The sequence below is a fragment of the Oreochromis aureus genome, linkage group 3 (genome assembly GCF_013358895.1).
Source record: "Oreochromis aureus strain Israel breed Guangdong linkage group 3, ZZ_aureus, whole genome shotgun sequence".
Taxonomy (NCBI): Eukaryota; Metazoa; Chordata; class Actinopteri; order Cichliformes; family Cichlidae; genus Oreochromis; species Oreochromis aureus.
The window spans coordinates 96,990,521-97,007,234 of record NC_052944.1 but is presented as its reverse complement, the minus strand read 5'-3'; the positions used below and the strand labels follow the sequence as shown (position 1 = coordinate 97,007,234).

General features: G+C 37.9%; 1 long non-coding RNA gene across 3 annotated transcripts; it reads right to left on the bottom strand.

Moving 5' to 3' along the window:
- Nucleotides 1-8,640: 8,640 nt before the first annotated feature.
- LOC120438578 lies at nt 8,641-10,692 on the bottom strand. Of its 3 annotated transcripts, none has more exons than XR_005611995.1 (6): nt 10,646-10,692; nt 10,458-10,504; nt 10,264-10,308; nt 9,391-9,420; nt 8,867-8,935; nt 8,641-8,665 (listed from the first exon to the last, which is right to left on the bottom strand). It is a non-coding gene; the product is annotated as an uncharacterized LOC120438578 (long non-coding RNA). The 3 variants fall into 3 exon arrangements; XR_005611996.1 differs by having other exon boundaries at nt 8,646-8,662; XR_005611994.1 differs by lacking the exon at nt 8,641-8,665 and having other exon boundaries at nt 8,697-8,935.
- Nucleotides 10,693-16,714: the final 6,022 nt, after the last annotated feature.

The window sequence follows — 16,714 nt, the reverse complement described above, 5'->3', positions numbered from 1 at the left end:
TGATGCACATGCTGTTTTTTTGCAAATTTGCATTGTAATATTTATTTTCGTTTTTCCTGCAGTATATAAAAATTGAGGTGTATCTCAAAAATAAAACTATGAAGACACTCAAAATGACTTTCCTGTTGTTGTAAAGTATTTTTTGCTACTTTTTTGTATTTACAGTTTTGAGGGATAAACCTCTTAAATTTCTCTAACTAGAAATATATGTAAAAAACAAAAAAACAAATAAAAATGACTTTCAATTTTTTTGTAGTTTATTGCATTTTTTGCAATTTATGTAGTTACTAGGCACTTAATGCATACATATTATAAAATTTGTGCTATCATGGTTGTATTCATGTATAGCAACTTGAAATACTCCCAAAAATGGCACTGCAGCATGTAAAAAAATAAAGATAAGCTCTGGCGGACTTGGTTCTATGGTAGGTCTTAAAAGGGTAAGACTCATCAGGAATGTCCTGAACAGTGAAATAAAAATGAGCTCAGTGAACAGGGGTCCGTTCTTCGTACCTCGCTAAGTAAGTTAGCCGGATTTGATTGTTGACGATTTCGCGTGATCTTGGATCGTTCGGTTCTCCGAAGCTCATCCGGGACTTGCTGTCATAGCAACAGATCCGTAAGCGTAAACCTGCTTGGGAGCAGGCTTACTTTATGTAAACAGGATTAGATCGCGGCCACTCAGGTATGTCCGCTGCAGTTACACGAAAGCAACAGCGATATTTCTCCACTGTTTCTCCATAAATAAATATTATCAATGTAACTAAAGATAATGCTGTATTTGATTCTTTTATTGATTTCATACAGATACATACAGGTCATTTCCTGAAAAAAAGGGAAATGTACTATTAATCATTCTATTTCATGTATTTGATTATTTCAGATGTAATTCATATTTTAGAGCAGTAATAGTAAAACATTTCGTGTAATCAAGATGAGAGACCACGGCTATAAAAGCGAAGGTGGATTTGGGAAGTCTGTCGCAGCCATGTCCTGTCCGTTTGTACGCGAGCAACCCATTGCGGAAGGTGCAAGATTGATAAGGAGAGTTTCCAGAATTCAGCGTATATTGCGGGATAGACAGGATCCTTCCTGTCCTTCCTCCTCCTTATATATATATATATATATATATACATACACACACACACACACACACACGAGGGGGTGCAGGACCACCACCTGTCTTTATTTGCTCTGCCCTTTTCTTGGTTGCTGCTATAAACAAACAAACAGATTATTTCAGGGTCTCTTTTCAAGAGACTAAAAGCAATACAAGTGATAAATATTACCATTCTGTAGAATATTCTTATATTTCACTTTTACTTGTTCCCATGTTCTAGTGGGTCCTGTTGTGGCTCTAATGTGAAAGAGGATATAATGTAATATAATATAATAAATTACTTACGAGTTTAATTTGTCAGCAACTTTCTGCCAGCCCTCTCTCCTTGCTTTTGCAGCCTTTGCAGTGTTCCCTTGCGTTTTAATTAAACTCTGAAACTCCTGATATCCCTCAATCAAGAGTTCTTGCTCTGCTGCCGTAAAATACTGAGCGTGCGCCTTCGACATCTTCGCCGACCAATCACAGGGTTGCCGATCAATGTTTCTACTATCGATGCGTAGCTCCTTTTAAGCCACCCAGTGATCTCGCATTACTTCATCCAGCTATACTAATCGTCAACAACAGGTGTGTTCGGAGAACCGGATTAGCGAGCTCAAGGTTAGCGCGATGATTTGATCTTGGATGTGTCATTTGATCTTGGATGTAGTAAGCAAGGTACGAAGAACGGGCCCCAGGTGAAGACAAAAACAACAACAATGAAGCAGATCCCTGCAGTTCCTCTGACATCCAGCAGAGGCAGCAGTGAGTCAGTCCCCATAGACTCCCATGTTTCCAGCCTGATACACAAACTGCTTCGGTCTCTAGAGATAATTTCCCTCTTCATGTGTTTTTGTATTGACGAGGAGGTCAAAGTCACATGACCTCAATGTTGTTTCCTTCTTACAGCACACTGGACTCTCCAGGTGTGTGTTTGTGACATCACCACACACACAGTGTGTGTATGTGCTGCTGTCAGGATATCCTAAAGAGGAGCATGGTCAGCTTTGGGACTGAAAGGTGTAGATTTTGGAGGCCAGCCTTGTGGGGCGTGTATTTGTAACAGTTTCTCTTCCAGGGGGTGAACATTTCAAAATGTGAATTCCTCATGTTTGCAGCATGAAATGTGCTGTAAAGTGCACTAAATCTAAGAGTAAAGAAAAGCCTGTCTTTGGCATGATGTGGCTGTGATAGCAGCTTCTAGCTGTTTCTTTATTGAATGAGAGGGGGAGATGTTATCAGAACGAGTGATGAGCCCAAACTCTCTGTCCTCAAACTCTGCATCAGTCCTCACGCTGAGTGGATTGGACTGAAACACAGCAGAAATCAGCAGGTTTCTCTCAGCAGTGCACACACATAGAGCCACTTCTTTCTCCTGAATCTGTGAACAATGACAGCTCATGAATCTGTTAGACCTCCCCAATCTAACACCCTAACACACTAACAGCATGTAGCAGGGCCTTCTCTGTACTGAGTAGGCCCCAGCTGATGACATTCAGCTCCATATGTCCTTTAAGCCTCATCAGCTGGATGGGCTGTCCACCCTAGTCCAGTGCTTAACCCAGGTTTCTGATTGGCTTTCGAGCAACTATGTCGTTCTAAACACGAACAAGACCGAGACCATGATCATAGCTCCTCCTGAGCTACATTCAAAGATTAGTCAGGTTCTTGCCTCTTTATGTCCTTTTATCAAGTCAAATATTCAAAATTTTGGAGTAATATTTGACTCTTCTCTGGGCCTTGACTCTCATGTAAAATCTTTGTCACTTTCCTGTTTCTTTCACTTAAGAAACTTCTCTAAACTGCGACATATGGTCTCTTCAGCCTAACTGGAAAAACTCATTCATGCATTTGTGTCATCACCTTTCGATTACTTTAATTCCCTGTTTACAAGCTTGGATAAATCATCTCTCTCTCGCCTCCAGACAATACAGAACGTAGCAGCCAGACTACTAACTCGTTTTAGCAAGCATGCTCACATTACTCTCATCTTATATTCTTTACATTGGCTCCCAATAGAGTTTAGAATTCATTTTAAAATTCTTGTCTTATACAGAGTATTAAACAGCCAGGCCCCAGACTATTTATCCAAACTCCTTAAATAAAAAAAAAAAAAAAAAAAAAAAACACTGCTGCTTGTCGTCTCCGGTCACAGACTCAGAGTCTGTTGGTTGTTCCCCGTACACGACTGAAGACAAAAGGGGACAGAGCCTTTCAGTCTGTTGCACCAAGGCTGTGGAACAGTTTACCACCACAACTACGTTTGGTTGACTCTGTGGATTATTTTAAAAAGCAGTGAAAACTTTTCTGTTCAAACAGGCCTTTTGTTGATCTACAAATTTTATATTCTTCACATTATTTAGCTTACATTTACCCTTTTAGATTGTGTATAATGTCTATTGATTTTACTGTTTATTTTAATCTTTGCACAGCGCTTTGTGACTGCCTGTCTGTGAAAAGCGCGTAATAAATAAACTTTACTTACTTACTTAGATTCATGCCTGGATGCTTCAATGTGCTGAAAACAAAGAACAAAGCTGTAATCATGCAGCTCTGCTCTGATAAATCCTGAGCTCCAACTGTCTCAGTCTCAGTCCTCAGGACCTCACACAGTAACAGCAGTTTCTATCAGCAGGAACACATTGATTCTCCTTCAGCCTCCTCTCATTGATGTAAACTGTTGCTGATTTCACAGAGAAGCACAGTCAGAGCTGCTCTTACTCTGATTATTGTGGTTAATACGTGACTCGCTGGCTCTGTGTTTGGATGGAAGTTAGCACGCTGTTAGTCCATCAGCCTGCATCGTGCCTGTAGAAAATGATGGGCCAACCCATCTCCCGTGCAACAGATTTCTTTCTGCAAAAACAGAGAAACAGCAGATTAACAGGAGCTACTCGGTGCGTGGGCTGTGCTGACTACACTTCTTCTAGCGAGGTGTCAGCTACTGATGTGTAAGACACCGAGCACCCTGAAATGGATAGACTTATATTACAGCAAAATAGACATTAACAGTAGGTTTTCAAAAAAAAAGTCACTTTAAGCATGAAAATAGAATGGGGGGCTACTATTTCCATGCATTCATTGGTATCTTAGTGCCACATATGGCTGACTTTTTATTCGTGTGTCTTCATCGCACACCCACTGACAGCCTGAGAGACTCCTTTTGTTCTGGACCTACAGTGGCTTGGAAAAGTATTCGGCCCCCTTGAACTTTCCCACATTTTGTCACATTACAGCCACAAACATGAATCAATTTTATTGGAATTCCACGTGAAAGACCAACACAAAGTGGTGTACACGTGAGAAGTGGAACGAAAATCATACATGACTCCAAACATTTTTTACAAATAAATAACTGAAAAGTGGGGTGTGCATAATTATTCAGCCCCCTTTGGTCTGAGTGCAGTCAGTTGCCCAGAGACATTGCCTGATTAGTGCTAATGACTAAATAGAGTGCACCTGTGTGTAATCTAATGTCAGTACAAATACAGCTGCTCATTACATATGTTTATTGTGCTGAAATATAAATCAGCACATGGGATTCATTTTGTAGGCGATGAGATTTAAAGATTTAAAGAGAGAATGTGATAGAGAGGAGAGGAGTCCAGAGATGGACAAGGAGACAGGAGAAGAAGAATCTGGAGTGCTGTATCAGGTAGAAGTAACTTGGATTTGACTTCTGCTGCAAAATTTTATCCAGTTGATGAAAAGGATGTTCGCTGTTTTTGGGTTTGTTCACTAATATGTAAAATATATGAGCTGGTTGTGTTAGTGTTGTGTTTGTGAGTATTTCAATTCAATTTTATTTATATAGCGCCAAATCACAACAAAAGTCGCCTCAAGGCGCTTTATATTGTACATTAGATACAGAGAAAAACCCAACAATCATATGATCCCCTTTAAGCAAGCACTTTGGCGACAGTGGGAAGGAAAAACTTCCTTTTAACAGGAAGAAACCTCCGGCAGAACCAGGCTCAGGGAGGGGCGGGGCCATCTGCTGTGATTGGTTGGGGTGAGAAAAGGAAAACAGGATAAAGACATGCTGTGGAAGAGAGACAGAGATTAATAACAGATATGATTCGATGCAGAGAGGTCTATTAACACATAGTGAGTAAGAAAGGTGACTGGAAAGGAAAAACTCATTGCATCATGGGAATCCCCGGCAGCCTACGTCTATTGCGGCATAACTAAGGGAGGATTCAGGGTCACCTGGTCCAGCCCTAACTATATGCTTTAGCAAAAAGGAAAGTTTTAAGCCTAATCTTGAAAGTAGAGATAGTGTCTGTCTCCCGAATCCAAACTGGAAGCTGGTTCCACAGAAGAGGGGCCTGAAAACTGAAGGCTCTCCCTCCCATTCTACTTTTAAATACTCTAGGAACAACAAGTAGGCCTGCAGAGCGAGAGCGAAGTGCTCTAATGGGGTGATATGGTACTACAAGGTCATTAAGATAAGATGGTGCCTGATTATTTAAGACCTTGTATGTGAGGAGCAGGATTTTGAATTCAATTCTGGATTTAACAGGAAGCCAATGAAGGGAAGCCAAAACAGGAGAAATCTGGTTTCTCTTTCTAGTCCCTGTCATGACTCTCGCTGCAGCATTTTGGATTAGCTGAAGACTTTTCAGCGAGTTTTTAGGACATCCTGATAATAATGAATTACAGCAGTCCAGCCTGGAAGTAACAAATGCATGAACCAGTTTTTCAGCGTCACTCTGAGACAGGATATTTCTAATTTTAGAGATGTTGCGCAAATGGAAGAAAGCAGTCTTACATATTTGTTTAATATATGCATTGAAAGACATGTCTTGGTCAAAAATGACTCCAAGGTTCCTTACAGTGCTACTGGAGGCCAAGGTAATGCCATCCAGAGTAAGAATCTGCTTATTTCTAAGATTTTCAGGGCCGAGTACAATAACCTCAGTTTTATCTGAATTAAGAAGCAGAAAGTTAGCGGCCATCCAGGTCTTTATGTCTTTAAGACATTCCTGCAGTTTAACTAATTGGTGTGTGTTACCTGGCTTCATGGATAGATAGAGCTGCGTGTCATCTGCATAGCAGTGAAAATGTATACTATGTCTTCTAATGATGCTGCCTAGGGGAAGCATGTATAATGTAAACAGAATTGGTCCTAGCACCGAACCCTGTGGAACACCATAATTGACCTTAGTGGGTGAAGAGGACTCTCCATTTACATGTACAAATTGGAGTCTATTAGATAGATATGATACAAACCACTGCAGTGCAGTACCTGTAATACCTACAGCATGTTCTAATTGCTCTAATAGGATATTATGGTCAACAGTATCGAACGCAGCACTAAGGTCTAGCAGGACAAGCACAGAGATGAGTCCACTGTCAGAGGCCATAAGAAGATCATTTGTAACCTTCACTAAAGCTGTTTCTGTGCTGTGCTGAGCTCTGAAACCTGACTGAAACTCTTCAAATAAGCCATTCCTCTGCAGATGATCAGTTAGCTGTTTGACAACTACTCTTTCAAGGATTTTTGATATGAAAGGAAGGTTGGAGATTGGCCTATAATTAGCTAAGACTGCTGGGTCTAGAGATGGCTTTTTGAGTAAAGGTTTAACTACAGCCACCTTGAAGGCCTGTGGTACATAGCCGATTATTAGAGATAGGTTGATCATATTTAAGATCGAAGAATTAATTAATGGCAGGACTTCTTTGAGCAGTTTTGTAGGAATGGGGTCTAAAAGACACGTTGAAGGTTTGGAGGAAGTAATTATTGAAGTTAACTCAGAAAGATCAATTGCAGAAAAAGAATCTAAATGGATATCAATGGTACTAAAAGTAGCTGTAGATAATATTACATCTGTGGGATGATTATTGGTAATTTTTTCTCTAATGATATATATTTTTTTGTGAAGAAGTTCATGAAGTCATTACTAGTTAACCTTAAAGGGATGGTTGGCTCAACAGTGCTCTGACTTTTTGTCAGCCTGGCTACAGTGCTGAAGAGAAACCTGGGGTTGTTCTTATTTTCTTCAATCAGTGATGAATAGTAAGATGTTCTGGCTTTGCAGAGGGCTTTCTTATAAAGCAGCAAACTATTTCTCCAGGTTAAATGATGATCCTCTAAATTTGTGACACGCCATTTCCTCTCCAGCTTACGAGTTATCTGCTTTAGGCTCCGTGTTTGAGAATTATACCACGGAGTCAGGTACTTCTGATTTGAGGCCTTAGTTTTCACAGGAGCTACAGTATCCAGAGTCGTACGTAATGAGGAGGTAAAATTATTAACAAGATGATCGACCTCTGTTGGAGTAGCGTTCAGATAGCTGTTCTGCTCTGTGTTGGTACAGGGCATTGAAGATGATAACAGTGGGTGGATTATATTCTTAAACTTAGTTACAGCGCTTTCAGAAAGACATCTACTGTAATAAAGTCTACTCCCCACAGCTTCACAAATGTGTCTTATGCTCTATCACATATACAAACACAGACACAGTGGGGGCCATTGTAAATTAATGGGGGACGTTAAACAGATAGTAAGACTCCTTCTGCTTATTAAGAATGTAAATCCTTAGGTGACGCTAAGCAGAAAACAATGTCATAATTCTCGCTGTGTGGGAGGAGGTTGTGAGGTACAGGGCTCAAGGTATAGCATATGGTATATAAGGCTGTGGAATGCTCTGTTTGTGATTGTCTGTATGGGTACATAAGATGAGCATCCCCACCCAAACATCAGAGATCACCCTAGGGTTTTGGCTAGGATGTTTCTCTCCACATTGCAATGTGTTTATTAAACCCACTTCAAATCATATATGTATACATATATATATGTATACATATATATGTATGTGTATATATATATATATATATTAGTGCCTCGTCTTTGTAACCAAGGGGGGTTAAGAGGGGAGGTACGTGTTGTAAACTATTGTGTGAACTGTAACAGTTTGTCAATAAATAGCTGCGAGGCTACATACATACATACATACATACATACGTATGTATGTATGTATGTATACTTCAAATGTAATTTCTTTTCTTTTCCATCAGTCTCAGTTCCCCCAGCTTCGAATTCACTCCAATCCTCAAAGCCCTTCTGGACACATTGGGAAACCTCTTCCTTACCGCCACTGTAACAAACAAAAGTCACAGTTCTATTACTTTTATCAGAGTTAAAATAAAAATATGATTTATGTTAGCTGGCTTCATTTAGCAAACAGATATTTCTGTTTATATAGATACAGATATTAATACAGATATATTTTACGCATAATTTTACCTCTTTTTTTCCTAGATGGAAAGTCTATCCAGTTCACATTACAGTAATGCTAACACCCCTTTTGGTCATCTCTCGTTACCCTCCAGCATTCATAAATCTGTTGACCTTCTTTGTCTGAGACCAACCACTACAATGCATCATCACCTATTTGTATTGGTAACTTACTTTGCAACCTATTTTAATGGTTGCAAAGTAAGTTACTTGTGCTGTATGCGATTTTAGATACACAGAAAGTCTTCACTTACTATATATGGCTGTCAAAGTGTCCTTATGAAGGGCAGCTCTTCGCTCTGCACCGACGTCCGTTTTGCTCTGTCCTCCTATAAAAAGCATGAACATCTGAGTGTTTGACTAGTTTTAGATTTCCAAAAATCTGATATTTGTACAACTAAACATTTGAACTACAATGATATGCGATATACTTTTATGGGTACTTTTTGGTAAAGAAACTGGTGACAGAGTTGTAGGCTTTTTAGAATACTATTAGCTAACCATTTGAACTGACTTTCAAAGCTGTTTACCTTTTAAATTGCTGTGGATCAAAACCTCCAGTGGGAAGGCGGCCATTAGAAGAACACGCACCATTGAACCTGAAAATAACAAAACAAACAAAAACAGAACAATATATAAGAGTCAGGCAGAGTAATAAATCTCTTCTGAAGCAATATAGTTCATTTTGGGTGAAAAACAAAACATTCCTCTAAAATATATATACTGACATCAGCAATCAACATCATGATTGTCATTTTTTCCTCCTAGTCCATCTACTGCTGTGTGCATGTGTCAAGCACTACGACTGTATCTATGCATATAAATTCACCATATATATCCTGCAAAAATGTCTTGTTATGGTCAAAAAAGGCAAACAAACAAAGGCATTCAATCAGAGGTGAGAAATTAATTGGGAATATCAATTATAGGTGAACTATTCTTTACCTACTAGCAATCAAGCTTATTAAACTAAGAAGCTTGAGATATTTGAATGTAAAATAAAATAAATAAATAATATTAAAATAATATGATGTAATAAAAATGCACAACTTACATTAAGGAAATCTGCATTTGTATCCACAGGCTAAAAGTAAAACAGTAAATGTGTTAGTAATAGTAGAGGTATTTGTAAAAAAAACAAAAAAAAAAGAGGCAGTAACTGTGACTCTTCTAGTGGGATGCTAAATGCAGAGATTTATATTTACAGTATAATACTGCATGTACAGGTAGCTGAGTTGTGAACTGTAACTGAATATTAGAGAATCTCAGAGAAATTAAATGTATTTATTTTTTGAATTTATCAATCATAAAACCGTCTGTTTTGAAGGCCTGTTACGATAACAACTTTTTGTTGGTCGGTATATTGCCCCATAAACAATTGCGACAAGTTATGTCATTGTCATTTTAAGACCATTTTATGTCTTTGAATGTATAATCATAATATAACACCATAATAATGCAAGATCTACACACTTTCAATTGACAAACCAACATCTAATTCTTAAAATATTTAGATCATGGAAATTAGGTATCAAAATATTAGATACCATAAAAACTTGAATAAATAGTAATTTTTCTAACAAATAGAAAACAATGTTATTTAATGTTATTGTGTTGTTATTATTATATTTTATTTTTGTAAATATAATGGCAGATAAATTGCATCATCAACAATTATTGAGGTCATGTACATGTATTGTGTGTTAAGTCGATATATCGATTATTGTGACAGGCCTACAGTTTTGGTATCATAACAAGCTTGTCAAACATGCATGACCACTAAGCAATGTCTAAGCAGTAGTATTAGTCTGAATGACAACAAACATAACTAGTGTTTTGGAAAATCTGTTAGAAAACAGTTATTTCAATAATTATGATTAGCATGTGACACAGACACTGCATAAAAACTACAACAACAAATGCTTACTTTAGGAGGATGGGGGAGGGCAGCATGAGGTTGAGACTTTGACATCTGTAAGAAGCAAATTCATGTATTACAAACAAGTCACTTAAAAATACATTAATGTGGCAGATGCAGTGTATGCTTGCTAGGTTTATATGATTGCAAACTGCACAAAAACAACAACAGCAACAACATTAATGACAAACAAAATTACTTACATTTATGTAAATCTCACATCAGGAAGATCTGCATTCGATTTCATGGGCTGAAATAAATAGGCAGAAACATTACTGCTAAAAAACCAAAAAAACCTCTAAAAAGCCTAAAAATTACTTAAAAAGCAAGGAAATGTGGAACATTGTAATTAGCGAACATTAATAAAGCATAACTGTGCTTTGTTTCTAACCTTGGTAAGTAAGTGCTCTGTAGCCAGAAGGAGATGTGGGATTTCTGTGAAAGTCAAATTAAATGTGAATAGGTTTTGATAGTTATTGTATATAACAAGTGTAAACAGTTTTATTTGTAATTTTTTCCCTTTCTGAGAAGGCAGAATAATAAGAAAAGGCAAAAGTACGTCACAATATAATTAATTAAGTTACATATTTTGATTACCACATTATGTGGAGCTGCCACCCAGGCAAAAGAAAAATAGAGCTATATCACGTTATAACATGAAATGTTTATTGTTCTAACATTATGCTTTTCATGTTTGTATAATATAATATCACGTTATTACAATATACATAATTATCACGTTCGCACAATATTGTACGGACGTGATAATTATGTACATTGTTCGTACAATGTTGTTCAAACATGGAAAGTATATTGTACTAACATGATAGTATATTGTTAGAACGATAAATCTTTCACGTTATAACGTGATATACTTATATTTCTCTTTTGTCTGGGTGGCAGCTCTACGCTTCCGTGCCAAATAAGCGAGAACAAAGTAATATTATATGAGAAAAGGCACCTGCTAGCTTGATGATGGAGGCTTCATAGACCGGCCACCCACCTTTTGGCTCCTTGTCACCACTCCACCAAATAAAGGTCCGTTTCCTTCATGCCGGCTAATTATTCATCCTTAAAATATTAAAATCTCGTATATGTCCAGTTGGCAGAATTTTAAATCTTCCAACCACTTAATTAACGCGAACATAATCGGCTTGTTTCTTCCCGTCTCCTGTATCCGGCCGTTCCTCTCGCTGTCGGAATTTGCGCCTCAGAGACGTCGTTATTTTTCAAAAAAAAAAAAAAAAAAAAAAGAAAGAAAGAAAGGAACAAAGAAAGAAACAGCAACAACTAATAAACAGAGTTTTTGCATGTTCATTGCACATTTGTGGGAATATTTAAATATGTACTTTTTATTAATTACTTTTCATCATATCTTTATTTTTCAAACCACCATGGCAATGCGCATGCGCACTCTCCTGCACGCAAAGGGCTTTGGAGTTGACGTACTGCCGCAATGCATTGTGGGAGCACAGCACCATCTTGCCAGGCCACGAATCAAAACAAGATTAATACGAACCATTCTGAAAAGTAGCTCAAAAGAAAAATGACGGTATAGAGACAGATTGTGTCCAGATGCAAAGTGAAATGTGGACCCGTATGAAATATAGCCATGGAGTAGAAACCCTGAAGACCAAACCGCTATGGACTTAGCATGATCTATTCTAGTACCTTGTCTGTGGAGTCAGCGCATACACGGCGCATCAGTTTCGCAATTATAAATCTCTGGAGGCGCACATCCAATTCACCAAGGACTGGGTACAAGATTTGGCTATTTTTAAGCCTCCACGTTGTGAGTACGCCGTCATTCAAGCAAAGGTAAGTCAGCTTGAGTACTACGAGTAAAATGCGTTTGATTCCCCCCGAACATTCAGATTAGTGCTGCATAAATTCATTCATGAGGGGAAATTACAGTGAGAACATGTAGAGGCTCTGTTAGAGGGATAACATAGTGAGTTCAGTGCACTGATGTGACATTGTCCTGAAGGATTTAGTTATTCTTTATGGTTAAAGAAATTGCCCTAATTAATTCATATTTATTATAAATAATCCTAATTACACATCTTGCTTCCTTGTTTGTGTCCTGTGTCACTAAAAATACATTCTGTTTTAGTTTTATACATTGATTAATGACCTGCAGAATCTCCTTATCATATTAGGTGTCCATAATTGTCACTTAAAGTCGAACATTATGTTTTCTCCCTCTTGAAAGTGATGACATCCTTGCAATACATACTTTAGGTTCATTTTTTGCTGATAGGTTTCTAAAAAGAAACAGGCAGATTTAGAATATAACATGCAGCGTTCTATAGATGGATACATAAAAACACTTTATTTGTTACATTTATGATAAATGGATTTGAAAGTAGATAAAACACATTTGTGTCGGCCTTGGCTTATTAAAGCTCTTGTCTTTAAATGAACTTTGTCTGTGTGTGTTTCAGGTACTGCACTCTTAAAGACTGAATTGCAGCATTGCAGCCATGGGTCACTGTGAGCATCACAGGGAAGGTCGAAACCGCCCACTGCACCTGTATGGCCGGAGTCGTGGAGACCTGCATCCATGTCCCTGCTCTTCTGTTTAATGTAGAAGCAACAGTGCGGATCTGTGGCACAAGGACTTTTACAGATGAACCTGCATACTGGGTTTTGCCTGGTAATATGACCAAGATACAGCCAGAGGTTGGCCATAAGATAGACTTCTCCTCTTCAGCTGCCCAAAAAAAGGTTCTTGATCAAAACATAAACAGACCATTCGTTGTGACAGGTAAAAGAAGCCATCCTCAAAAAAGAAAAGTTCCACCTGCTACTGTGGAGGAGTTGGATCAACTGATGGGACAATATTTTTCCAAGCATAGTTCTGTTCTGAATAACCCATAATGTTTTAATTTAGGGGGCCATGTAAATAATTTGCATTTACTGAATATGTACTTACTAAGTACCACTGTTCAAAAGTTGAATAAAGAAACAAAGAAATGTTTGTCTTTTTTTTAATTAAAAGCACTTTGTAGACCATCAAATCAGTTACAATGTAGAATCAATGTCATGTATAGTTTACAAATGACAAAATGTTTACATAAAATCATGACAGCATTTAAATAATATCACCCACTACTAGCATTCTGTAATTTACATAAACAGCACAAGACTTAAGAGTATTTAACAAGAGCATTTTTCCCTGGTTTTACTACCACACTGGGGCACATGTTCACTAAAACGCAGCAAACCTTTGCCATCTTATCCAGGAGGGTCACCTTTTTACCCACACATGGAAGAAGTAATCTGATTGGTATGGTGGTATGTAGCATGTAGTTTGAAGCAGGGATTTCGTAGTGCCCCATGTGTAGTGTTGGAACCCAGTCAGGATTTGTTTCATTCATTTCATAGGCTGGTTTGCTGCAATAATGCCAAATAATTAGCAACTCTATAAATAGAAGGTAGTTCTGCATGTTTGTTTGTGCTATAACCTCAGAGCGCATTAAAAATAAAACTAACAGGCTATAAAGAGTAATATGAACTTATTTAGAACTTACCTGAATGAAAATACTGGAGCACACCAACAGATATCTGTGGATGGTAGAGAACTGAATATCAGCTCGTCTCGCAGCTGCTATCCAGGCTAGACGCCTTCTTTTGGTAACATCCAACACATAAGCTCCCTCATAATGCTTCCAGGCAGGGCCGTGCAGAGACGTTTATAGGGGCGGGTGCTCAAAGCTAAAAAGGGGCACATTGAACCAGGCTGAATAACAACAACACACATTCATCAAGAATCTAATATGGGATCGCATCATACTATATCACTGTTGTGAGGCAAAGCAAACGTAGCCTATGTTTTACCTGATGGGTACAATGTTGCTGTTGAGGGGTTGCTGCTGCTCCTGCTGCTGGTAGTGCTGGAGGGCAGGGCTGTGCTGATCTGAGACTGTAGACATTAAAAAGTCCATAGGAGAGATGGTAGCTGATTAAACAAGTGTCATGAGATAATAACAAAATGCAAAGATTGGTGACAGCGCTTGGAACCATAAGGCAACAAAAAACTGAGAAATAAACTAGACCCTGCCTGTGAATCACTCTTTGCCTCTCTTCCTCCTTCCATCCCCTCATTTCATCTATCACTCTCCACTTGCTGTCCATCTGAGAACAAGGCACAACTTGCTATTGCAATACACTATTGCAATACACACCAGTGTGTGAATGTGAGAGTGAATGAATAGTGGCATTGTAAAGCGCTTTGGGTGCCTTAAAAAGTGCTATATGAAATCCAATCCATTATTATTATTATTATTATTATTGTTACTATTATTTAATTATCCACACTTAACAACTCTTACACTTAATCTATAATAAAATGATGACAGAAAAATGTTATAGAAGCAAAACATTTCAGTTGTGCTTATTATTATTTTTATACTGGAATACCTCTCCAACAACTGGTACATGTGTTAATGTTACCTGTGCTCTTTGTAATCCAGCTGCTGAGGGATCCACTGCCTTTAGTAGCCTCACACGGCTCCTACTGTTTCCTCCTCATGTCCTTACCAGCCATGTCTGGACAATGTTATATTATGAGTAATAATTCAAAAATCCATACACATAAAACACACACATGCACGCACACACAGTGACATTTTAGACCTTCTTCAGAATACTGTATATACTGTGGGCACAAGTTTCCATCATGGTGCTGATCCAGAATCCTTCCCTTATTATTTATTACTAGAGCTACAATTATAAAGCAATGAGGGGAAAAAAGTAACAAATTTATAATAATGTATTTATGATGATTCCATTTGTTTCACTATCCACTGGGAGAAAGGGCGAAAGCTTATTACATTTTTAAACGGTAGAGATACAATAATTTTGCTGCTGTAAAATCAGCATTTTGTCTTGTTTAAAATATAAATCTAATATAATCTGTTTCTTAATGTATGTTCTTTAAAATACAGCGTGTTTTTTTAAAATATTATAATTATAATAATCCGTTATTATGTGGACATGCATATTAGATCGTTTTAAGTGAAATATAATCCCTCCAGAAAGGCAGGAAAAGCCCTGTAACTTACTTTAAAACTAAATATGTTCCCTAAAACGGTGGACAGAGCTACAGACCCATGACAGCCTTACCCAGTGAGCCAGCAGCTATGACCACACACAGCACGCTCATTTGTTTCAGTTCGTCAGTTGCCACAAGACAGCTTACCAACGTGTACGTAATAAGCTAATACTCCTGTGTGCTTTAGACTACAGTGTGCGCTGTACACCTACTTACTGGTTTTGTCGCATCAGTCTGTGTCTCTGAGTTAATTTGTGTTTCTCCTACAGCTCCGGACCGCAAAAAATGCGCGTGCTCTTTGTGAGCTCGTTCCCGGCTCGTAACCAGCGCGTTCTGCCGTCAAGGGCGATCATTGGTTAATGGTGATCATGTGACTGATGCAAGCCAGATCCTTTTATTTAGCAAAAATGTGATTAATAGTTAAATATTATTGTTGAGGGGCACAGACAGGACTCCACACGCACACACACATTTAAAAAAAAATAATTAAAAATTTAAAACAAAATTGCCTCAACAAAAGGGCACTTTGGACACCCATCAGGAAAGGGGCGGGTGCTCAAGCCCCTTCCGCCCGCCCCTCTGCACGTGCCTGCTTCCAGGTGAGGAAACAATGAAAAGAGAGCCCGTTTTCAAGCTTATTCCTTTGCCAGTAGTGCAATCTAACATTACAACCAACCACACAGCAAGCATTTTTTTGGCCTGCTAATATGGCGCCTCGACCAAAAATCCTGGCTACGCCCCATCCCGTAAGATCACGCTCCAGAGTCCTATTAACGTATGGATCTAGAAAGAAGACACTGCATTTTTAACTCTGAGGGAGATGGAGAATGAGCCTATTTCCAAAAAAAGTGGAGTGTGTTCCTTTAAGTACTATATTGTATATATTGCCAAAAACGTGTACATAGCAGTTGTTGTATCTTGTTTACTGTATCACTGACAGATAATTTCAAAGTCAATGAGCGCTACATTATAGTGAAATATTGTGTAATGTGAAATACTGTAAGCAAATGAATAAACAACCTAATTTATAGACCTTTGACTCTGTTTTGTTTGAATCCAACTGTTTTTTGCAGATGTGCATAAAACATGTTACTTTTAGTATTATTATTGTTATCATCATTATTGCACTAAATACATTTTAAATAAAGGATACTTTGATATACATTCTACTGTAAGGTTGGAAATATATTTTCTTCACCCTAAAATATGTTTTGAAATGTATTTTGGTTTGAAACAAATATATTTTCAATTTCAAAAATATATATTTTTTGAGCATCACAAATACAAAATATATTTACCATATATTTGAAATATATTTTGGCCAGGAAAAATGTATTTTTTTACCGTATGGGAACGGGGGATTTCAAAGCTATAAAACTATTTCAGATACATACGGATTGGCAA